Source organism: Cryptomeria japonica, chromosome 7 (genome assembly GCF_030272615.1).
Source record: "Cryptomeria japonica chromosome 7, Sugi_1.0, whole genome shotgun sequence".
Lineage (NCBI taxonomy): Eukaryota > Viridiplantae > Streptophyta > Pinopsida > Cupressales > Cupressaceae > Cryptomeria > Cryptomeria japonica.
The window spans coordinates 389853983-389873987 of NC_081411.1; the positions used below are offsets into that span (position 1 = coordinate 389853983).

The 20005-nt window shown below is 39.7% G+C and overlaps 1 long non-coding RNA gene across 1 annotated transcript; it reads right to left on the minus strand.

The window, feature by feature from the left end:
- Positions 1–738: 738 nt before the first annotated feature.
- On the minus strand, positions 739–2761 carry LOC131857185 (uncharacterized). The gene is made up of 3 exons (XR_009358590.1): positions 2503–2761; positions 2287–2354; positions 739–949 (listed from the first exon to the last, which is right to left on the minus strand). It is a non-coding gene; the product is annotated as an uncharacterized LOC131857185 (long non-coding RNA).
- Between the last annotated feature and the right edge of the window lie 17244 nt (positions 2762–20005).

Sequence of the window (20005 nt, forward strand, 5' to 3'; positions counted from 1 at the left end):
TGATATAACTATTGAACTACTTTTGATATAAATACTCTTTATAGTTTATTTTTTAATGATTATATTATTAATATAAACATATCATATAAATTGAAAATAGAAATATAATTCAAAATTATTATAAATATAATTCACAATTATTTTTAAAAAATCTTTAAAATAAATTGCCTTAACATCCTCCAATATTAACAAAGGCAAGCAACTTTTTAAACATACATTTTTTAAGTTCAACCTTTGACGTTGCATTCACTTGACACATTAAGCCACAATAATTAAAATCGAAATTGTTTTTTAATACTAATCAAAACATTTTATTTCCATATCTTAAAGCTGAACCTCTATATCCTTAAGATTTAATTTTTATAAATCCCCACTCCTGAATTAATGTAGGAGTATTATCAGGTTTATAATATTAAATAATATTAAATAAAAACGCTCGAATTTTGATTCGTTCGGCTCCAAAAGCGAAGGCAGACCACTTGGAAAAAGCAATGAAATTAAGGTGCAAATTTTGCTGTCACGTTTTTTCGCGCTATTATTTAATGCTTATCTTATTATAGGTTAATAATATACTTGTGCACGTGAGTACTCAAACCGACAAATTCCTTGTAATTGTAAAAAAATAGATCCGCCGCCGTAAGTACCAGTACCGACTATTTCCGTTAATAAAAAGTGAAAGCTAAATATAAAACACTTAATTTTGTACGCATCCTTTTATAGAATATTAGCATATGATTACACTGTTGATTATCAAAAGAAGCTTTCCTTATTGTGCACAGAAATAACGAAACTACAATGCACTGCAAATTGGAACTGGAAGTACAATCTCATCTATATTTGTTGTTTCCTTTACTAAAACAGAAGCCATAACAAAAAGCTTTTGCACTTGACACTGCTGATATGCTTGGCAGTTGGCAGAGTCGACCGTCGAATTTGGCTCCGTTTATTCCTGCACAAGAAGGAGGATTTAAGAAACAAAAAAAATGTTACTATAATCAGTAAAACAGCTCCCCCAAACCTCTGCAAAACCTTACTCCTGCGGCCTGCCCATCATCCACAACTCATCCCCCGCCTCACTTATCCCCTACACCAACCCTCCTCCCCCCAACCTCAGCTGCATGCGCCCTCCTCCTCTGCTGCATGCATCCACCACCCCTGCATCCGCCCGCCACTCTACCCACCTCCCCTACATCCTCCAGCCAGTCCGCCCACCTCCCCTGCATCTGTCGGCCAGTCCACCCACCTCCCCTGCATCTGCCAACCAGCCCGCCCTCCTCCCTGGCCATCCGGAGGAGCTTTTTCCCTCCCCGGCCATCCGGCAGAGCTCAGTCCTCCCCGGTCATCCGGTATCCACCGAGCGCATTCATCACCTGCATCCGCCCGCCCACCTCCCCTGCATCCCCACCTTGCGCGCCCATCCTCCACCTCTCTGGTGCGGTTGGTCCCTGCTGCTGTCTCCACTTCAACAGATGCAAGTGCACTTACTGTTCTATTGATTTCCTACAGCTTCTATCCCTCCCCAGGCCATCCCGCACTCCTCCCCTGCATCCGCCCGCCCACCCATTTCCCCTGTATCCTCACCTTGCCCGCCTGGACTCCTCTTCTGCGGCAGAGCTTCATCCTCCCTGAGCCATCTGACAAAGCTTCCATCCTCCCGGGGCATCCGGCATCCACCGCCCGCACTCCTCTTCTCCATCCTTCCGGCCCAGCCCGGCCACCTGTTCTACATCCTACGGCCAGTCCGTCCACCTCCCCTCATCCGGCCAGATCGCCCACCTCCCCTGCATATGCCAACCAGCTTGCCCTCCTCCATGGTCATCCGGTAGATTCATCCCTCCCCAACCATCCGGCAGAGCTTCAATCTTCCCGGGCAATCCGGCAGCCACCGTCCGCACTCCTCCCCTGTCCTCCCCTGCATCCGCCCGCCCGCCTGCCAGCCAGTCCCCCACCTCCCCTGCCTCCCCACCTTGCCCACCCACACTCCTCTTCTGCGGCAGAGCTTCAATTCTCCATCCTGCATCCACCGCCCGCACTCCTCCCCTGCATCTGTCCGCCCGCTGGTCAGCCTCCCCTGCATCCCCACCTTGCCCGCTCGCGCTCCTCTTCTGCATCCGTCCGGCCCGGCCCGGTCCGATTCGCCCGCCTGTTCTGCATCCGCCCGCCCGCCCACACACACACCTCTGCTGCAATCTCCTCGATCCACATCACCCAAATCCATAGGAGGCCTTAATGGAGGCCCAATTTTCACAGAGGAAAACAAAGAAATAAAAGGGAATACTGGCTTACCATCCATCATTGCTTTAGTACAACCGTGAGAAGAGTGGGCCGCAATCTCAGTTTTTTCAGCTCGTTTCCTGGGTGTAACAAGGAAGGACACAGGACATTAAATTACATCATTATTTGGTCGGTATATTAGAGGAGTAAGCAATTCAAGCCCCCTAATTCTTACTTGAACAACACCCGCTTCATTTGACAAAGGAATAGATTATGGAAAACATATACCGATCTGCTCGGGTGTTATTGTTGAGCTGTGTTCAAATTCGACAACCCCGTCTGCAACGAATTCAACATTAGTAATGCCTGACAGACTTTGCCTCACCCCATTGATCTGTACTTCATGCCTGGACCTCTGGTACATATTCCCAAGCCTGAAACGAGTTGTTTGAGACATGGATGTATTATTGTTGGAAATACTCTCCAAAATTCAGATCGTTTCACTATCTACAACAGATACAGAAAAATCGCCTTGATAAAAATGGAGGATTGGGAGTTACATTTATAGAAAATGGGAAGCATTAAATGATCAAAACCTTGGAGACAAGTGTGGCTAGCTACAGAAAACAGTGGCTTCATTAATATTTAATTTTTATGTTTAGAAACAAACACTCATCTTAAATCTCCACGTAATGACTCCCGATGGACCCTACAGCACATGGCATGACGTAACCACCACCTGTCTTGCGGCTCACAAACGGTGGTATGAAATGTGCTGTGTGAACCAGATAAGTATTGGTGCACTTAAGGTCAATATTAATTCATGTACCTATTAATTCAATATTAATTCGTTATTACTGATGATTTATTTTTATCCATTAAAAAGTAAGTGTTTTTAGTCAATATTTGCGTACCTAGTTGTCACATGCATGAAGATTCAAGTGAAAGGAAGAATAATAGAAACGGAAAGTACAACCTAGTCTATTATTATCCTTTCTGTTTCCAAAATTCGGGTGGCAAAAAAGTAGTCAATGCGAGATCGTTTTGGTGCGCAAAATGGCCCACAATCCCTTGTCTTACATAACCTAATGAAATCAATATTGTTTAGGTGTTCACAACATGGATTTTGTGAAGATAGATTTTTCATAATTTTTAATTTTTAACAGGACGAGCTTTTCATAATCTTTAATCTTTTAGGTTGACTGAACAAGTCGGCTATCCAATAAACTCAAACAAGAAGAAATAATCTTCAAATCTACACAAGACTAAAAAAAAAGCTTTTTAATGTAATCGTATAAACGTGTTAATCAAATAAATTTAAAATATAAATTATTTGAATTATAATTTATTTGTAAGATTTTTTTATTCTTTATTTTTCACTTTTATTAATAGTTATAATAAATATTTGAATAAAAATGATTTGATATTTTATTACCATTTCTATATTTTTTTCTTAATTTCAATATTGTTTCATTAATAATGAATGTCTCTTTTTAATTGATTGTGATTGTTTTCCCTATGTGGTATATAATTGTATGCTAAGTATAAAAAAATGTGTAAATTATTAAATCACTTTATGTGGTAGTATTAAGATTTTTTCCACTGGACAAACAAGATAATTGAATACCAAATTCATCATTCCAACAAAATCCATTTTCTTTAGAATATTAAATTCTCAATCTCTACACCTTCTTAACATTCCAAAGGAAATGGATCATAACTAATAGTTGTTTTTTAATTTTTTACACCACATCAAATTGTAGCAAAATCTAATATCAAATTATAGAATATTGATGAAATTAAGTGATGGTAATGAAGTCAAACTACTAATGTTGATGGATTGTACAAAGATGAAGTTGCTACTAAAATTGTCCCTATTTATGATAAAAATAATAGACAAGTGTAGATGAAGTCATATGCTACTAAAGTCATTGGAAATTTGGGTACAATTATTTTTTTAAAGATAATTTACAGATTTTTATTTATAAACTGATAAGTTATTTTAGATAAAGTTAGTTGTTTTTACAAGATGTATAATGTTTTTAGTAGTTATTTATAAGAGGTTGACTAGCTATTTTTTAATTCAATTTTTTTTTTTTTTTTGGCTTTAATTTTCTAGCTAGAAAACTATAAGAAAGACGCTTAATTAGTTGATTTATTTGTGTTCTTTTTGGTCTTTTATAAACTCCATAATAATTGTTCAATAGTTGTTTATTTGTAAAATGAGAATTTAGAAGAATGTAATTTAGTTTATAATTACAAAGAAGCTAGTTAAGAAAGTGTTTCAATTTTGTAATAGAATTCATTTTTTCAATGAAGAAAAAAGTTATAATTCATTATGAGATTTTAAATTAGCATGTATCTCATAATTTTACAACATAAATATTCTACAAGTAATTAGAAATTTCTTCGGAATGATATACAATTAGCTCTTAAGATTGAATATATCCATTATTATGTTAATTCACAATCATTAGGTTCACAAATGTTGACTATAAAGTATGAAAAGTGTATCTTAGAGGGAAATCGGTTAATCACACATTACTTATTTTCTGTAGTTTATAGTACTCAACTAAAAGAGGATTAGTAGGGAGTAACTTAAGAATTACATACAATGAGTAATTAGTGAAAAAATTACATATAAAATAGTTTATAAATGGATGAACATAAATATATAAGTCTCTCAAGATGTTATGTTACAAAAAAGTGTTTGTTTTTTATTAAAAAAGAAGTGATATCTAGGGCACTGACCCTTAATATAGTCTATGACTATCAACATCACATTAACAACAAAAAACCAAATGAGAGTTCAAATGAAAGTCAACAAAAAAACTAGAAACAAGAGTTCAACAGTAATTAACAGCAATAAGGGCATACCTCAGAATAAACTAAACAACAAAAACCTAGAAACTAAGGGGCCAAATTACTAGCCCTTGTTATGCTAATGACCTTCTCCAAGTCCTCGAAGAGGAATTCAAAGAGATCCTTGGATGCTTGCCTATCATTCTCATCTTCAGTTGTTCTATCGCGAAGCAGGGAGAGTGTCAAAGTTGAACTGTGTAGGACCCTGATGCAGAACTTATTGATACTGACTTGTTGTTTGTCTCTTACGTCTAGTTTATTGTTAATAATCCTAAGTTCCTCTTTTAGTTTTTCAGATTTCTTGCTCCAGGTCGGGCCTATGGGTATTGGGATTTTGTAGCTCCTCCTACGTGGAATCAGTGGGTTCTATATTCCCTCATCTTTGGGATCCCCATCCTTATCTTTTTTCTTTTTGGACTTAACCTTCCTCTCTTTGCCAGTACCTTCCAGGAGGTCCACGTCATTCTTCAGGATATCAGGGTTAGAGGGTAGCCCCGATTCCAGTCCCTCAATGATATTATCTAGATTTACATTCATTTGGGTCTCCAAAAGTTGAGGGGAGTTGGGTCCCATTAAGGGGACAAGGTCCACCAGGCCCGCAAAGTCCATGTTGGCAGTGGGGTTCTCATCTTTTTTGGGGCTATTAACAATCTTCCCTTCATCACCCTCCTCCATATGTTCTTTAGTGGTCATGTGAGTGTAAGCCTCCACCTTCTTATCCACAAATCCCTTAGAGGCTAGTTTGCGAGATCTTCATCTACCGATATCATCATCAATGGGGTCTTCCTCTTTGGACCGTTCAAAGCTGGAATTATCTATAATAATTCTTTTTTTCTTCTTGGCCTTTCCTTTGCTTTTGGAGCTCAAAAAAGTCTTGTCTTGTCCCACAATGGACAGGCAAGAAGAAGGGATTAATTTAGTAATGGTGACAGAGGATGAAGGAACCATAGGGGAGGTGAAAGCCTCATTGGAAAGCTGAAAAAATATTGGGGGGGGTAAAGCCATAAGCATAAGCTGCCAAAGGGAGGGAAGCGGGGAGGGGTGGCTAAACTAGCATTATGTTCCTGGGAGGGAAAAAGGATAGATGGTAGTTGTATATCCTATTCCTATAGATTAAGCCTTGGTGAAGGAGAATCGGGGGTTTACCTTCATTTTTGGGGTCAAGGGAATCTTTGATGGAGCTATCCATAGAATGAATTAAATAAAATGACAAACATAGTAATTCATTGTTTCTAAAATGGTTAAGAAGAGACTGGTCATAATAGTTAAAGATTTTATGATGACCTTCCAAAGTAAAATATTTCATGATAAGAAGACATGCCACATCTCAGGGGTATTTGAATTCCTCCTTGTCGAATATGCCTTGGAGTTTCACTAGGGTTTACTTCCCTTGAAAAATCTGTTGATTCCTTCACTATTGGTAGTATGGTTGCTATTTTTCCACCTTCTTCCCTCTAGGGAAAGGCCTGCAGCCTTTGCAATGACCTCCTTCGTGACTTCAAAAGAAATACCACCCACCACAACAAGCCTAATATTCCATGAAGTCACAAATTAAATAGAAAGTTGTTCGTCATTCCCCTTAAGGCATTCCATAAAATCTGTCATGCCTACCTCAGTGCAATAGTTCCATATGACAATATCCTTCTTGAAGTCCTTTAAATTGTCAAGCTCATAGCAAACCCTGTCACCTCCCATTTCCACCTCCTTAGAATAGATAGTTGGATTTTTCTCCTTAGTTTTTAGCATGAAAATGAAAAATAAGAGAGCAATGCCTTGAAGAAATAAAAAATTTCATTGCCATAAAAAAATAAGGCATAAAGCAACCCTTGAGCAAAATAATTGTTGCAATAATTTGCCAGACTAGGAGAAGCATGCTCCCAACCAATTGAAGGGACGTTAAACAAAATAATTATTGCCATCTCGAAGTCGGAGCAAAAAAACTCATCATTTTCCAAGCTGTCACTTGTTAGAAAATCTTTAACTTGCCCTCTGGTCATACGATCCTCCATATGACCCTTATAGATCATCACACAAGTGAATTGCATCATCATGAGGATGAAACGACAGTGCCAAAAAATGAGTAAAAATTGAGTATAATATTTTGTGGCATGCATGGAAATCCACCTCAAATAGCCATTGGAACCGCTAGGCTGTAGGCTACAATTATTTGAATTCAAAAATTCCCTCGTCCACCCCTCAGAGGTAGTGCATTGGGAATGAGGGAAAAGCTTAGTGGATTTTGTGTCCATTAGAGGTAGTATTATTAGTCTCTCCTTCAATAAGGAGTTGTGAATTCTCCAGCATCTCAATCCATGCAAATTAAGACCAAGGGCCACCATGGAATCCACCACATTGTTACCTTCCCTGCAGGTATGATTTAGCAGGAAGGAGTCAAGGGAAGATAAAAGTATGAATGTGTCTCTAATGATAGCATCAATAGACTAGTTTATTATATTCAACCCTTTAACAACATCAATTACCATCTTTGAGTCACCTTCAATGGAAATTGTATTGACCCCAATGGAAAGGGCGATGCGAAGGCCCCATAGCAAAGTCATAACTTTAGCTTAATTATTGGAATGGCCATTTAAGTTGCCTGTATAAGCTGCAACCAAATCTCCAATATGAGTTCTTAAGATTCCACCCCAACTTGATTGCTGGAATGGCCATTTAAATTACTTGCATAAGCTGCAACCAAATCTCCAATATGAGTTCTTAGGATTCCACCCTTAGTAGCCAGACCCTACCAAGCAGCGCCCTCAAAATTAAGTTTTGTGTAACTCCAATCAAGAGGTTTCTATTTAGTGTTGAGCCTCCAAATGCGTTTTCAATTGTCAAAGGCAGCAAAGGAATCTAGAAGGTTCCATTTGCGAGCAATTTCATAATCAATAGTGGAAGGAGGGTTGGTGGGTAGTTTTACTGAAATAATTAAAATATTTTCCATCGGTAGCTTAAGAAATCCTGGAAAGACCAACACAACAGAGTTTTCAATTCCCTAGAAAACTTTGTTGTTCCTTTCTTTCTAGATACACTAGACAAGGTGTGGTGGTATTTGTTTCCAGAGCTGGCCAACAAGGGGGTTGTAGGATGATCTACCCCATTCCTGCAATAATTGCACCAAGCTTTCCTTCATAGGCCATTGCAGGTCAAATTTATGACAAACCATATCCCAAAGGGTTTTGGCAAAGTCACTATGTAGAAAAAGATGTGAAGAGTTTTCAACATTCAATTTACATAGGACAAATCTATTGGGAAATTGGAATCCTCTCTTGTGGAGGTTATCCAGCGTAATAATTTTATTATGGAGTGCCACCCACCAGAAAAAGTTGACTTTAGGGATAAGATGTGAATTCCAAATATGCTTCTTCCAATCAAGGGGGTCATCAATCTATAAGAGATAGTGGTGTTGTTGTCGATTTCAGTAGGACTGAATCATGGGACAACCCCTACTAAACTTGTCTATTTCATAGCTCACGACCTCCAAGGTCAGTCAACTTACCTTGTAAGTCATGTAAGTTCTCATCTTTGTTTTGCATCTTTTCATGTTTTTGGCTTATCCTAAAAAAACCTCTTATTTTTGCACTTGGGGTTTTAAAACCTGAAATGCATTGCTTTGAGTTTTTCTTTGCACATCAAGTTTTAAAACCTGGAGTGCATTTTGATCTACCTTTTGTGCAGGTCAGGTTTTCCCCAACCTAACTGCAGATCAAGTTTTAAAAGGCCTGTAGGCTCTATTGATTGATAAGTCGTGTTTTAAAACCAAACCTACAACACGACGTGCTAAGTTAAGTGCATTTAATGCACTTTAAACTTGGCTTATAAATTCATTTTTAATGCTTTAATTAGCATTTTAAACATATTTTCTAGCATTCCTGATCTCTGTAAGAGGGTTTTGGTCAAGAGGGTGCATTTGGTTTCCTAATTTCAATGTTTTTATTGTGTTATCTTCGATTCTCAGTGAAAATAGGTATGATTATTCACCTTTCCTTCATTTTATTCATCATATCTTTCTGTTTTTCACAAGCTAGGGTTTACTGTCAGTGTGCTTTTGTTTTTATTCCTCTTTGATCATTGTTTTGGCTTGACATTGTTGTGTTTTTCCCTTATGCATGTCGAGCTTGATAACCTGGCATTCTCATCTTGTTCTTTCCAAGTCGCACGACAAGCTTTAAAGCCCAAAATGTGATCTAAACCTACCCAAAGGGCACGTCAGGTTTCAAAATCCAATGTGCCTTGGTTATTTCATTGATTTGCATGTCAGATTTTAAACTCCGACATGCATGAATTTTTGTGCCCTTTGGCAAAACCCAACCTGCCGATTGCTTTTTCCCTTTTGGCATGTCGGGTTTTAAAACCCGACATGCTGGTCTTTTCTTGCCAAAAGCATAGGTCAGGTTTTAAACCCTGACTTGTGGGTTCATGATTTTCCCTTGACATGTCGGGTTTTAAAATCCAACATGTTGATTGATTTACCCAAACTGCAAGTCGATTTTTAAACCCTAACCTATGTCCTTTTGCCCTTCCACCTGCAGATCGAGTTTTAAAACCCAACTTGCAATATTTTAACCTACTTATCTACAGGTTGGGTTTTAAACCCCAACCTACATCCTTTTTCCCTTCCACCTACAGATCAGGTTTTAAAATCTAACCTACAATATTTTAACCTGCTTATCTACAGATTGGGTTTTAAAACCCGATATGCCAGATTTCCTGCTTTTTTGCCTAAGTCCTTTTTGGACCTTCAAACTTCATTTTTAATAGCGAAGTCATTAGTCTGATGATGTAATTGGCTCATGAACTAATCTCTGGTGCAAAATTTTAGCTCATTGTAGATGTCTAATCCTTCTCTAAACAAATTCAGAGGAAAAAAGATGAAGTAGAAGCATCAGAAATACTTGAAAATGTTCCCCAAATGTTCAGTGAAGTCCAATGTGGAACATATTGGGGATACAAAGATCAGACATATTAACATGGAAGAGTTTTTGGGGTGGGTTGAAAAATCTCCATCAAGAATGACAAACCTTAGTGCAAGAAGTTTACACAAGTATGCATCCTTCCCAGTGGCAGCCAATGATCTCGATTTTGTTTTAGTAGTTGTCAACCACTTTGATGCCAACACAAGATAGGTTAAGGATATTGATGGTAATGTAGTCATCCACCTAGATAGTGAATTTTTCAATAGTGTTTTCAAAGGACCAACCTTTGATGAGGTTGTGGACATTACACCTGCGTCCACTCAAGATCACTATGAAAAGAATGACATAGTTATATTTCTTGCAAGAATCAAAGGCATTCCAGACTCACATCACTTTAAAACCTATATGTTCCTATACATGACCAATATCAAGAAGGGGACTGACAAGATAGATTGGGGAGAACAAATTAGTGATGAAGGAGGTCAAAAATGCTCTCAAATTCTACATGACCTCTTACCTAGTGTATGCAGCCACCTCCATGAGGCACTTTCCAGAATTATCTACAAGAGGGCATAGAAGGAAGACACCTGTCTGGGATCATTACTACCAATTGACCATTCACAACTAGAGAAGACATTTTAGAAGGATCAATGATCCATTTTTCAATATATGGAAATATCTATTTGACAAGGAACTTCAAAAGAAGAGGCTTTCACAAGCATCTTATGAGAAAGTCAGTGAGTATGGTTGTGTCTTTCTTTAATTTCCGACCTTCACCAACTTCCATGTTGGTTGTTATTCTGGTGCTCCATTCATTTTATCAAGATATCCATCAGATAAAATCATTGAGATGGAGATTTGTAGGCAATTAATACATGTGCATGAAAGACAGTCTGCATCACATAAGGCTGGTCTTAAATTTCCTCAAGAGATAGGTAGGTATTCAATGTTGACTTCTCGTAAAGACAAGAACATGGAGGAAGAGATGCAGTGGGTCACAATGAGGAGATTCAAAGCTCATGATAATTTTGATTACCGCGTAACAAAGAACAAAATTCAGAGAAGCTATGTGCATGTACATAAGTTGGAATATGTATGTGCATATTGCAAAGATGAAGAGGATGTGAGAAGATTGGATTTCAGTCGTCTTACATTGGAACAAATAGAGAACCTAGATTTGGCTAGGATCCCAGACACAATGGAAGATTAGCTGATATTGTTGATCCAAGGTATTATGAAAGTAATATTTCTAACACTCCTTTGCCTGCTATTCAATGGTCGCAGAAGGAAAACAAGTCAATCTCTACAAGGTTTTCTTCCATTATGGCAAACACAAATGTGTGGCTATTGAAGAAGGGAATAAGGATGAAGCAGCTTCCAGCAAGTTCTAGTGATGAAGAGGATGATGAAGGTCATGTGGGGAAGAGATCAAAATCAAGAACTAAGAATAAGGAAGACCCACAAGAATCAGTACCAATTCCATCTCCTAAGTCAAAAGGGAAAGCTCCAAAATATAAATTCACTGTGAAAGGCCCTAAGGGAGGAGAATCTTCCTTTGCATCTCAAATAGCACAACAACCTGCCACTAAAGAACATGATGTTGAAGAAACAAAAAAGGAGTAAGAGGAAGGAGAGATTCCATAGGAAGAGGAAATGCAAGATGTGGAGGAGTCAATGCCACCACTAGTCAATAATTCCTCAGCAACACCACAAGTTACTGTTTCTAGCTCTCAAGTTCTAGTCTCATCAATACATGTCACCATTCATTTTATAGATTTTAATTTATATAATATTGTGGTTGAGGAAAAATCAACTCTTCAGCTCCCAAAAATCACCTGCATGCAAACCTGTCACAGAAGGAGAGAAGCAAAAAAGCTATGGAGCCCAAACTCCAAAGATCTAGAAAAGAGGAGTCATATTGATTGTGCAACAAGAATGCAATTCAATAATTATAATTGTTAATTAGAATACAAAGAGAGCATCCTTATAAAAGGATACTTGAAACCCTAAAGGAGAAAAACCCTAAAGAATTATAAGATTCCTAAGTTTAGCTAAAGCGTAGAGTATAATAGACTAATAATTAAATAAATAATTATTAGCTAATAAGAGATTACTCTAACACCCCCCTTAAGATGAACTTAGGGAGTAGCTAAAAAACAACTAAGGACTAAAAAAACATGTAAAAAATACAGGAAAGCAACAATGGGTCTCGACATCTAGGCCTGATGAGGTACCCAAGTACAATAAAATCTCTGTAAAGTGGATAAAAAGGAGAAAATCTCGTGGGAACAAAAATCCTCTCCAAGAAGAGATGAAAGCTCAAGTGAAGGACTCAGAAGCCTCCAAACAAGAGTGTTCCAGAAGATAGGAACAAAAATAAGAGAATGAAGAACACCACTGAAGCATGAAATAGCTGCAAACACTGTCGAAGAGTAATTGTTGATCTGAAGAACCTCCACTAAAACAGAACATGACTAGGTAGAGAAGACTGTAACCTGCATGAGTGCCCTCAAATGACACTACTTGAATCAGATGGCAAACAAAGGCAAACAAATGAACTCGAAGATACAAATGGCATGAAACACCAAAGCCTGAAGAGCTGACCAATCGAACCAAGGAAGCATTAGAACAACAGGACAAACCTCCCCATAATGTTGAAAAGGGAGAGGGATAGGTACACTAAAAAGAACAACCAACAAGAATTGCATGACGAAGAACCAGGAACATCGAAGGTGCAAAGAAAGTACATAGTGTCATGGAAGGAACACTCACTTGACACACATCATGAGGCTAATGTCATGGAAGGAACACTCACTTGACAAAGGTAGATGGCAAACAAAAGACAAATATCAACCCCCCCCCCCCATGACACTTTATAAGTAGTGCATGTACAATAAGACACAAGATGTGCAAGATCCTAAGTATACAAAGATCCTAAGTATACAATGCATGGTGGCACTTTTTCTCAGTGTGTTTGCATAAATAAAATGCTACAATGATAAGAAAAGATAGAAGACTAGAAACAAAAAGCCAAAGATGAGACATCCTACTCAAATAAAGAGATCCCAGGACCTTAAACATTCAAGATATTCACTAGAGTGCTGAAAGCAAAAAACTAAATAAATATACCTAGAGCACAATTTGGAAAGAAAACTCATATGAATGGAAAGAACAAAGAACAAGATTTCCAATGATATAAAGTTTGCAAAAAATGGAGTTCAGATGCTCAAGTTATGTCTCTCGGAGTGCAAAAAGGAACCTCTGACTTTGACAACAAAAAACACCATCAAAAAAGAAAAATCAAAAGTTCAAACCTCCAAATCTGGATAGAACTCAGAAAGAGTTTTCAACGATATAAGGTTTTTGAAAAAGCGCCTCTGTATGACCAAGTTATGACCAAAAGAAAAAAAAACCTCTCATAGGGTATAAAGAGGGTAAAAAAAAAAATTGACGAAATTTTTTTGACACATTTGTAGGTACAATTTTATGGATTTTTGTGCCTTGAAAAATGTGCCAATAAAAAATCATGCCCCTGTCACCGAAAATAGGCAAATTATATATCAAAATTCATGGAATTGTGTAGGGGAAAAAACGAGACTAGGTTGACATGCCCTAATCCTACCTTTTGACACACATTACGGAATACGAAAGGGCCTAGAGATATCACACAATTGGCTACTTCTTTTTGTGAAAGAGAGAGCCACAGGATATCTATTAGGATTTCTATTCCTTCGTTGAAATTGAAAGATAAAATGATGCAAGTTCAAGTCCTAATCCCAAAACGCATATACAAACGAATAACAAGATTGCAGAATTGAGATTAAATAATGAACAGCTGTAATGAAATAAGAATGCAGATGCGTACCTGTAGTCAAAATCGGACTGAAAATGTTCGGGATGGGGGCGCAGGCGCCACTGTCCTGATTCTGTCCCGAAAACTGCACCGGAAACTGCTGTTTTGCACTCTGGAACACTGTCGGAAACTGTCGAAAATGCTGTCTGTCCGGAGGACTAGGGCGCCCAGCGCCTCTGTCCCAGGGACCAGGGCACCCAGCGCCCCTGTCTTGGCAGGACCAGGGCGCCCAGCGCCCCTATCCCGATCTTTTGCTCTGCAATTTGATGCGGAGTGCTGTCTCGACCTGCTCTTCCCGGATTTGTATCCTGCGGCGTCGTTCGAGTCTCGAAACCTGCACTTATATCTGAAAAGGGTGTGTGGGCGGCTATATAGGGTTTTGCCTTAGTCAAACCCTCACTTCGGTGATTTCCACCTCCACGAATAGCCAAGTTGTAATGTATTGTGTGTACAGACCTAGTGTGTGTGCAAGGTCCTAAAATGCAAGAAAGCAAACTAGAGCAACCTAGAAAGTAAACCCTAATTGCTTGTAAATGATAATGTAAATGCTCTAAATCAAGATGCAAAGTGATCTAAAGCATGAATAAGTGATATATTGAAGCTTATGCAAAGACATGAAAACAACATGAAATCATACCCAACCCTCAAGGGAGGGGTACAAGCCAATCTTTAGTCGGTAATCTCCTATTGTTCTTCAATGCCTTCCAAGCCCTAAATGAATGAATGAATTTGATAAGTGCTTGATAGAGGAATGTTGAATGTTGTTGAAGTCTTCAAAGATCTGCTCTTTCGCTGCATATGAGGTTCCTGAAAACAAAAAATCGGATCCCTTCAAATGAAAAAAGAGAGCTCTTATGTAGGAAACCCTAGGTCGTAATTTTGTCTTTTGGCCGACCTAGAGATTGAATATCCCACCAATTTCTTGGGGTTAAGCTTTATTTTATGATTGGATTGTGCTCCTAAAATTTTGGGAAAAATGTCCGGGACCATGTGCACTCCGGGCGCCACGGTCCCGACATCTTTTCACCAAATTTTCAGGGCCATCGGATATGATGATTTTAGAGAGAATCCCGAAGTTACAGGTGATTTCGAGATGTTTTGACCCCCGAAACCAAGCCCCCAAGTTCAAAATAGGACTTAATTAGGGTTTTTGATTGAATGATGTATTGGAGGAATAAAATGAAAAGGGCACGCTTTAACGAAGGGGCCCAACTTTATGATGTAGAAGACGATGAAATAGGACCTTAGACCTAATTAATTTGATTAATTAAGTACTAAAGGAGAAATGCAATGCAAAATGTAAAATGCACTAAGGCAGGTGCTAAACTAGGTGTGAAATTGTACCACCCTAGCAAGTGCGTACAATTTACGACACTACATTTAGCCCCCATTTTAGCAGTCATATGAGTACTATGTGCATATGCAAGCTAAAGTATAGAAAAGTAAACATCATTTGAAAAAGGATATATCCATAAGTTGTCGGACGAAGCCCCCAGCAGTATCTGCAGTACACAATTAGGAACCGCACCCTACAAAACACACGTTAGATCATAAAATCACCTAATACTTACTAAGGAAAGTGATGAAATTTGTGAGTAGCTATATGCCCCCCCCCCGTTTCGACTTGCTTATTAGGGAGGTGAAACAAGGTAGCATGTTTACTTGCGACAAATTGTGTAAGAGAGTATTGATGAGGGACGTTCACTAAATAGGCTTCATCAGAGCACTTTTTGGAACATCCCGAGAGTAGGGGAATGAAAATACGATTCCTACGCAACAAACGGCTCGAAAATCGCATCTCCCAAACTCAAGTTATGATGAAATGAATGATAGAGGAAAATTAGGGTTTCAAAAGTAAAGATAAAGAAATGAAAGTATATACTTTGAAAGTGACATTTACATTTGTCACTTTGTTGATTTCTGAATACTGTTCATTGTAGCAGAGCCCACATAGCTATCATCATGCCTTCACGACAACTGGAGCATCCCACAAGGATTGAGATCCTTCGCCAGGCCGTGATCGACGATGAGCCACTGGACGAGGTGAGTTGATTGAACGTTTGACTTTTGATTTTTTGCGTTTGACTTTTCTGTGATCATTTGCAGGCCCTGAAGTCTGACCCGGGCCCCACCCAGGGTGCCATGGTCCCTGTGGGGCCCCCTGGTCCCCTCAGGGCGCCATGGTCCCCTCAGGGCACCATGGTCCCTGACAAGGCACCATGGTCCCAATCAGGGCTTGGAAAGGGATTTCAAGGTTGGCATACGATGTTCGACAGTTTGCATGAGCGATTTTGATGATTGAGTACTGATTACGGTTATGTTTTTGTGTTGCAGAGTCTCCCATACATGAGAGAGCATACGGCGGGACATATTCTTCACAGTTTGCGAGATCAGATTCCGCGGTTGACTCAGGCAGAGAGAGACACATTGTCGATCATGGGATTATGGTATGCGATCCTCATGCCAGCCATTCGGTTCCATCCTGCGATGCTGATGGCATTGATGGAGCGATGGGATCCTGACACATGCACATTTCATCTTCCAGTAGGGGAGCTGACGGTTACACTTGAGGATGTGTACCGCATACTTCGTCTTCCTATCAGAGGAGCGACTGTTACATACGCGACCGATCGGTCAGCGGAGGATCATCAGAGAGAGCAGGTATATTGCATAGGGAGAGTCATGCCGAGCGAGACGAGAGGTCACATCATGGTTAGCTAGCTCTTACATCCTACAGGGGAGGTACCCCTTCTGAGACGCCTTATGATCGCCATCATAGCACTAGTCATCTGCCCTAATGGGTGAGGTACGCACATGCATGGGGGTCTCACATGGTGCATCAAATCTATGGAGAGACACAGGAGAGTGTATGCTTGGGGTCAGAGTATGCTTGCACATCTCTATCACGACCTTGAGGAGTATGTATTTGGACAGGGTTTTAGTTTGATGACATGCACACTTCTACAGGTGTGGATTTTAGAGCACTTCACATGCACCAGGCTTGTCGGCTTTCCGCTGAGTATGGCTAGCGAGCGACCTAGGGTGTTTGCTTATCCACTTACCAGCGAGTGGAGATTTGGAGATCTGTTATATTGGAGAGTGATTTTTGATAGACTGACAGCCGAGGTGACAGTGTGGAGACCCTACCTGCAGATGCACAGATGGGATGGGATAGAGAGATAGTTAGCATGCTTACAGAGGAACCGCCTACTGTGGGGATGATATTCACACATCATAGTCCCATTCTACTTCGATCGAGTACGGAGGCAATTCGGGCTAGAGCAGTGTGTTCCAGCCGATGTGCCCATCTATACTCGACACTTACGAGTCCTTCCCAGACCTAGAGTAGTAGCGAGACCAATGATAGATGACATCGAGACTACAGATATAGAGGGATCTGATCAGGATGTAGTCACTGATTACTCTACAGAGCCTGGAGCACAGCGTAGGTATGTCTCATGGTTTATGAGATCATATCCAGGTCCTATCTTTCCACCAGATCACCCTACAGGCCATCCAGGCCCATGGAGACATGGAGACCGAGACGAGGACCAGGGATCTAGGTCAGAGGAGCCAGAGCAGGGAGAGGGTCATGAGGAGGCAGGAGATCCTTATCCACCTATAGGAGATCAACCCAGTGCCGAGGAGGAGGAGGACACAGATAGAGATGAGGAGAACGAGGATGCAGGTGAGGATGCGACCGAGGATGAGGATGAGGATGAGGATGATGAGGAGGAGGAGGAGGATAGAGATGATGATGAGGAGTCAGATGCAGCTCCCCACCATTCAGGAGATGATACCATAGCTCTGGATCCTCCTCTTATTCCCCAACAAGGGGAACATGAGGCAATACGGAGACCTGTTCCTAGTACCGTCCAGCCTACACCCATCGTGCATAGATTATTCGAGCGAGGGGAGCCTAGTAGTTCCCAGTCATAGATGCTACCATATCATGATCCCTACTGGCATGAGGGAGATCTAGGTATAGTAGGTTTATATTGATTGATTAATGTTTTGTTGATATAGAATGGTACTAATACAAGAATCTGTTCTACTGCCATAGCTAATGTGCAGGAGTGGCGTTCCCTGATTCAGCAGGCAGTGACAGACATTTCCACGATAGCACAGATCCCCAGTTCCTCACAGATTGCTTATAGGCCTCAGGGGAACGCGGGTCGGCATGAGGACTTGTTTTCCCCATTCCGAGTACAGGTAGACATATGGAGGGAGAGAGAGAGAGTCCTATCAGAGGACCTTCAGTGGGCGCGGCGAGATCTAGCAGCAGCTCAGGCTGAGGCTACCTCCTATTGCGTGATCCTTATGGATAGGGATCGTAGGAGTTCCTCTCGGAGTCACTCACGGTCTGTATCGCGCTACACACCTATGGGTCCACCTTCATGGCCAGATCAGGAGGGAGCGTCCAGTCGACACTCTCTAGCCACCAGCCCTAGGGATAGGAGATGATTTTTATGATATAGGAGAGGTCGCATTTTGGATGTATAGTGACCTATATTTGTATACGATCCACATATATATATGTATATATACATGCTTCTCTTTTGTCTCAAATGTGTTATCTTTAATGCTTAAAACAATTTATATTTTTCTTTGATTAAATCTAATACATTTGGTAGGTGTACATGTATGTTCAGGATTTAATTTCCATGTGATTGATTTCTCAATGCTCCATGATTAAATTGATACATGTGTGACTTAATTAAATATTTAATCAAGTACTACATTGATGATAGGGAAGAACTATGCATTAAGTCTAAGAATCATATAACTAATGTGATTTAATTTTGAACTTAAACACAACATGATACGATTCTACTTAACACATAAAGACACTGTATAATATGCTAGCATAATGGAAATGTAAATCTTTTACAATTTACATAAATGAATTCAAGACAAACTATAAAGTAAAGAGACACGCTTGTCAAGAACGAAGCAATATAGATTAAACACCATAACATTTAATTCTATTTTGCTCTAATTAGGAGATACTAACATATTATCCAATGTTGAAGAACTGAAAAGAAGATAAATAAAGAATGAAGAATTAAGCATAATATCTACGCAAGTGCATAGCATTGATAGGTTCTTTAAGAGGCATACTGTCTACATCCGCTATTTTGTAAGCACCTGATCCATAATCCTCAATAACGATATATGGTCCAAGCCAATTAGGACTAAATTTTCCCTTTTCTGCAGGTAAGGCATTCACATTGCGCTGATTCTCATAGAGGACTAAGTCACCTACCGAGAAGGAACGTTGAATAACCTTATCATTATAGCTTCATTGTAGAGTTTTGTGATACGCTTGAATATGCTCAAGAGCGTTTATACACTGTTCATCAAGCATCTCAAGCTGTTGAAGTCATTGTTCTCTATAAGAGTCATCATCTACTATACCTTTGAGAGAAACCCTAGGTGATGGAATCTCTAACTCTAAGGGCATAATAGCATCAGCACCATAAACAAGATTATAAGGAGTAGTTCCCGTAGCAATTCGTACACTCATTCGGTAGGCCCAAAGAGCATAGATTAGCTGATTACTCCAATCCTTACCATGCTTATTCACGATTTTGCAAAGAATTTGTTCAATTATTTTATTGGATGATTCGGCTTGACCATTTGATTGAGGATAGTATGGTGTAGAAAATCAATGTTTGATATGATACTTCTCGAGGAATTTCTTCACATCCTTGTTCTTAAATGATGTCCCATTATCTGAGATTATAGTGGAAGGTATCCCGAATCGAGAAATGATGTTTTCTAGAAGAAATTGACAAATCACTTCAGCAGTAGTAGAGCGAAGGGGAATAGCTTCTACCCACTTCATAAAGTAATCTGTTGCGTTTATAATGAAGGTGTGTCCTGGAGATGAAGGAGGAGAGATTTTACCAATAAGATCCAAACCCCATGCGGAGAAAGGCCAAGAAGCTACTTGAGAATGAAGTTCTTGTGCAGGAGCATGAATCAGATTATTGTGTTGTTGATATTGATGACATTTCTTAACAAATGAAAAGGAATCCTTTTGCATAGTTTGCCAATAGTATCCCATACGAAGCAATCTATGAACCAAGGATTTGCCTCCAAAATGCCCCCCACAGGCACCTGAATGTGCCTCTTCAAGAGCAACGGGGATTTCCGA